The sequence below is a fragment of the Orycteropus afer genome, unplaced genomic scaffold (genome assembly GCF_000298275.1).
Source record: "Orycteropus afer afer isolate SDZICR_OR568_19922 unplaced genomic scaffold, OryAfe1.0 scaffold00200, whole genome shotgun sequence".
NCBI classification, from domain to species: Eukaryota; Metazoa; Chordata; class Mammalia; order Tubulidentata; family Orycteropodidae; genus Orycteropus; species Orycteropus afer.
The window spans coordinates 2,708,624-2,714,771 of NW_006921787.1; positions in this window are offsets into that span (position 1 = coordinate 2,708,624).

A 6,148-nucleotide genomic window follows, 5' to 3' on the forward strand; every position below is an offset into this window, starting at 1 on the left:
GGGACCATGTGAAGAAGAATGTGGCATCAGGATTGGAGAAAAACTCATTAACAACCTGTTGTATACAGATGACACAACCTTCCTTACTGAAAGTGAAGAAGACTTGAAGCACTTACTGAGGAAGATTAAAGACTACACCTGCAGTATGGATGTCACCTCAACATAAAATGAAAATCCTCATGATTTGACCAATAAACAGCACCATAGTAAATGGAGAAAAGATTGAAGTTGTCAAACTTTTCATATTCCTAGGATCCACCAATGGAAGCGGCAGTCAAGAAATCAGACATCACATAGCACTGGGCAAATCTGCTGCAAAAGACCTCTATAAAGCAATAAAGAGCAAAGATGTCACTTTGAAGACTAAGGTGCACCTAACCTAAGCTGTGGTACTTTCTATAGCCTCATATGCATGTGAAAGTGGACAATGAATAAGGAAGATGGTTGAAGAGTTGGTGAGTTTGACTAAGCAGTATTTCTACATTCTGCTGTGCATAAGATTGCTATGAGGGGGAGCCCACTTGACAGCACGTAACAACAACAACATGGTATCATTACTTCAACAGACAAAGGGAAATTATAAATGAAGTTATAGAGAAGAAATCTATAATGACTAAATGAATATCCAATATTTGGGATCAATAATAGAAGATTAAAGATAGAAAACAAATTATTGAACTTGAAAATGTGTATTAGAAATCACCCATTCCATACAAGAGAGAGAGAAAACTGTATGTTTTTGTGTGTATGTGTATATATGTATGTGTATGTATATGATCAAATGAGATCTATGGAACAGTACTAAAAATTATGATATATGTAACTGATCTCAGAAGGAAGTAAAAGAGAAATGATCAGACACAATATTAGAAAAATAATGATTGAAATCATCACAAATTGGGTAGAAAATATTAGCTTAAAGATCCAAGATGTTTACTTAACCAAACTAAACACAAAGAAACTACCCCTAGACATATAAAAAGTAAATCACTCAAAACAGACCTCAAAAAGAAAATCTTGATAGCAGCTAGAGAATTTTACATGTTACATACAGGAAAAACAATGGAATGAATGAGGTTGGCATTTCATCAGAAACGGAGGAAGTCAATAACATATTTAAAGTGCAGAAGGGAAAGAAAAATAAATTTCTCTATACGAAATTTGATAATTACTGAAACTATACATTCAAAATAGATGCGATAAATGAATTTTGCCATGAAGGAAAATTGAATGAATCTGTCTTGAACTAAGGCACTTGACAGCTAACCACAAGGCTGGCTGCTCAAATCCACCAGACACTCCTCAGAAGGAAGGTTGGGCAATCTACTTCCATAGTGATACCATCTCGGAAACCCAAGGAAGGGTTGCTATGAGTTGGGTCCGACTGGACGACACACAACCATAACGATAACAAGTGCACATACTGTAATTTCCAGAAACAACAGTAAAATAATGCAAAGATATATAGCTAGAAAAGTAATTGATGAATTCAAATAAAATGCTAAAATTGAGGATAGAAGAAATAGGACAAATCAGGCAAGGCAATTGTTAAATGAGCATTAAACTATAAGAAATTAAAACCACATCAATACAAAACCAAGCCAAACTCATTGCTGTTGAGTTGATTTGACTCAGCAATTCCTCCTTGGGTTTCCAAGGTAGTATCTCTATTGAAGTAGATTGCCCTATCTTCCTTCCAAAAAGTGGCTGGTAGGTTTGAACCACCAGCCTCTGGGTAGCAGTCAAATGTGTTAAGCACTATGCCACCACAGCTCTTATATTATGTTTAGTCCATGTAAATGGACTAAACTCTCCAAATGAAAGTCTAGATTTGTCAGTCTGAATTAAAAAAAAAAAATGCTATCCAAAAGAGATGAACTTTAAATACAATGAAACAAGTGGAATTATATTAACTGTATTAGTATCAGTCAATGCAGATTTTAAAACAAGGTGAATTGTTAGAGATAAAAAGGGACACTTCATAGTGATAAAGTAATGTATACCTAAAGAAGATAAAATAAATTAAAGGTATACTTATCTCAAAAAAAAAAAACCCAAAAACTCACTGTCATTGAGTTGAATCCAACAGATAGGGACACCTACTGTGTTTCCAAGGCTGTAAATCTTTACAGAATCAGACTTCCTTATCTAGCTTTCATGGTGTGCTAATGAGTTTGAACCACTGACCTTTTAGTTAGTAGACAAATGCCTTAACCACTATACAACCAGAACTCATAATAGGTGTCTAAAAGATATTTAAATTATTAAAAATAAAATAGACTAAGAGGGGAAAAAGGAGATTTTAAATCACTTCTACCTGTAACTGATCATACAAGTAAACAAAAATACAAATATACAAAAAATTCTGAATTAAAATATCAACCATCTTACTTCAATTTATATCGTTTTATCACTAGATCCAAAAATACGCAAAATACAAATTATTTGTTAGTGTATGTGGATTGTTCACCAAGTTAGACAAGTTTCAATAGATTTTTAACATTTAAATTTTACAGAGTAGTTCTTTGGTTAAAATAGAAATATATTATAAACCAACAATAATCAAAAACATGTAGAAAAGCCCCAAATATCTAAAAGTTAAAGAACTCAATTTGAAACAAGCTGTGTGTTAAAGAAAAAAAATTACAGATGGAATTAGAATATAGTATGAATTGAATGATAACAAAATAAGAAATTTAGAGGGATGGGGAAAAAGGGATGTAGTTTTATGGATTTAAAAGTTAATACAAAAAAAATGACAAATAAAAGTAAATAAAAAATGAGTACAAAAATAATATTAATACAGATAAGTGGATGTTGTTGTTGTTATGTGCATTCAAATTGGATCCAACTCATAATGATCCCTCCTTGGGTTTCTGAGGTAGTGTCACTACAGAAGTAGTTTGCCCAACCTTCCTTCCAAAGAGTGGCTGGTGGGTTTGAATCACCAGTCTTCTGATTAGCAGTCAAGAGCCTTAGGCACTACATTACCAGAGTGACCTGATTAGTGAATACATCAATAAAAGTAAAATAGACAAATAATAGGGAAAAATCAGTGAAACCTAACAAGGTTCTTTGAGAACATTAATATTATTGATAATTCTGTAGGAGGACTGATGAAGGAAAAGAAAAACTACAAATTCTCTATATCAAGAATGAAAGACTGTACCATGAAAACACTTCAGACCATTAAAAAGAAATTAAATAGGCCATCAACTACTTCATATTAATAAATTTAACAGTTTAAATAAAATGTACAGATTCCTTAATGTTTACAAATTACCAACTCCGATACAATTGAATATATAAATTTGTATTGAACCCATAATTAAAAATTGTCCCATAAAGAAATCTTCAGGTCCAGTTGAATTTACTCATGAATTTTATTAAGTAGAAATATATCATTTTATAAAAAACTATTTTACAAAATAGAGTGTAAATACATTTCAATTCATTTTATCAAGCAAATATTGCTTAGATATTAAAAGCCATATACAGAAGTAAGAGGACATTGGAACAGTAATATAACATGTCTGATGGTAAAAATTCAGAACTTATTGACAAAATATCAGATAACTGAATATCAGCTACAGTACTAAAAAAGGCCAGAAGGTTGATGGTCCTAATTCACCAGCCACTCCATGGACAGAAGATGGGACATTCTACTTCTGTAAAAATTTACTGCCTCAGAAAAGTAGTTGGGGTAAATATGAGTAAGAATCAACTTGATGGCAGTGAGTTTCATTTGGTTTGGAGTATATTATGAGCAAGTGTGATTTATGCCAGGAAAAGGCAAAGTGGGTTACATAGCAAAAAATCAATCTAGATAACCATAAAAGAGAACAAAAACAAAACATATTTTCACTTTAAAATATGCAGCAAGCGCATTAAACCAAACCCACTGCCATAAAGTTGATTCCAACTCATAGTGACCTCCACTGGTTTTCCAAGGTGATAAATTTCTAGGGAAGTAGACTGCCTCATCTTCCTTCTGCAGAGTGGCTGGTTGGTTTGAACCTTCAACCTTCTGGTTAACAGTCAAATGCCTTAGGCAAGGGTTCCAATAAGATGGCGGAATAAGCAGACAATCTACACAGACACTCTTTAACAAAGAAAAGGTGAGCCAATTAACACAGATACAGAAGATAATCCTGGAGCCCTGAGTTTTGAAAGGAAGGATACAGAAGTGTATTAACTCCAACTAGCAGAAGAACCTGCCAAAAAACACCTAAAAAGGAGACATACGGAATGTGGTCTGTCAGTGGTCCTGGCATCACGGACAACTTGAATATTGCCAAGTGGTGTTAAGACCTAAGAATTAACTCCAAAATTGGCCCTGCTAGCCAGGGGCTGCATGAAGAACAGCACTAGTGGCCGGTGAATAAAAGAGGAAGCCAAGAAGAGGGAGACAGGATTCCAGGTATCTAAGAATAGGCTACACTGATGGCAACAACAAGGACATTCCAATGCCAGCAACTGGAAAGGTGATATCCTCTTTGTTACTCTTATATCCCACACTTTCTTGGTAAATGGAGGTGCAGCCATGCCTCAATTCTCCCACCTCCTGGGCTGGCAGGAATTCCATCCCAGTCTGTGCACACTGATGGAGCCTGGGTGCTCTGCCTCACCTTGCACAGATTTTTATTTTTCCTTTTTTTTTTTTTGTTTCTTTGTTTATGTCTGTTTTAAAATTATTATTATTATTATTATTATCATTATTGTCCTTTTTGTTATTATTCTTTATTATTTCTTTCCCAGATTCTACTCTTTAGCTTTTTCTTTCTTCCCTGTTCCTGATTCCCATTTTTTTCTTTCTCATGGTTAACTACATTCCTTGTTTTTCTTTTTGTATTTTTCCGATTTTTTTCCTTCACTATTCCACTACTCTTTCACCTGATATTGCAGTTTTGTTTTTGTTATTGTTTGTTTTCTTTTCTTTATTCTTTTTTGTTTTTGTTTTTTGTGATTGTTCACATATTTTTATGTGGTGTGTTTTTGTCCACTTGATTTTACTTTTCTGATGGTTTTTTGACCATTGTTTTTTGTCTAACTGAGTGTGAGACAGCAATCGTGGTCCTATGATGCAGCCTCTCCTGCACCTCTTGCAGCTCCACTTACTGTGTAAGACCCACCATTCATTTTCCACCAGCTGGCCAGTGATAAATGACCACTGAGATAAGCCTAACTCACACATAACTGCTCTTCACAAACAGTTAACAAAGATCTAAATGCAACAATGGCACAATGCCCCAGAGTCAACAGGCCATCACAATCCACAAAATGAAGCAAGATAAAGTGTTAGACACAAGGGAGAATGATACAGACCCAGAAAATATCCCTGATGAAGAAGCAGTATCAGAACTCCACGGTAAAGAATTAATAAAAAAATTATATTTAACCATCTTCAAAGGATTGAGAGACAGATCGAGGGAAACACTGACAAAATTAAGGAAAACACAGACAAAGTCCTAGAAAAAAATTGGAAGAAAATAAAACAACAAAATGACAAAATAAATGGAAAATTAGAAATGTTACAAAATCTACAAATAGAAATCCAGAAGATTAATACTAAATTTTCAGAAATAGATAGCACATTGAAATGACAAAGGAGTAGAACTGAATCAATGGAAGAAAGAATTCATGAGACTGAAGACAAATACCTGAATATTTCCTTGGAAAGGGATCAATCAGAAAAAAAGATCAAAACAAAATGAAGAAAGTTTAAGGTTCATGTGGGATACCATCAAAAGGAATAACATAGGTATAATCAGAATTCCAGAACAGGAAGAGGCAAAAGAAAACCACTGAGAAAATTGTCCAAGATTTGTTAGAAGAGACCTTCCCTGATATGAACAAAGATGAGAATATATCCATTCAGGAAGTCCAACAAATCTCTAATAGGATAGACCCCAAAAGAAAACCACCAAGACAAATCATCATCAAATTTCCCAAAACTAAAGACAAAGAAAGAATCCTGAAAGCAGCACAGAAAAAAAACAAAAGTTACCTACAAAGGACAACCAACAGGAATAAGCTCTGATTCTTCAGCAGAAATCATGCAAGTGAGAAGGCAATGGGATGGTGTATATAAAACCCTGAAAAAGAAAAATTGCCAATCAAGAATTATATACCCAGCAAAATTGTCCCT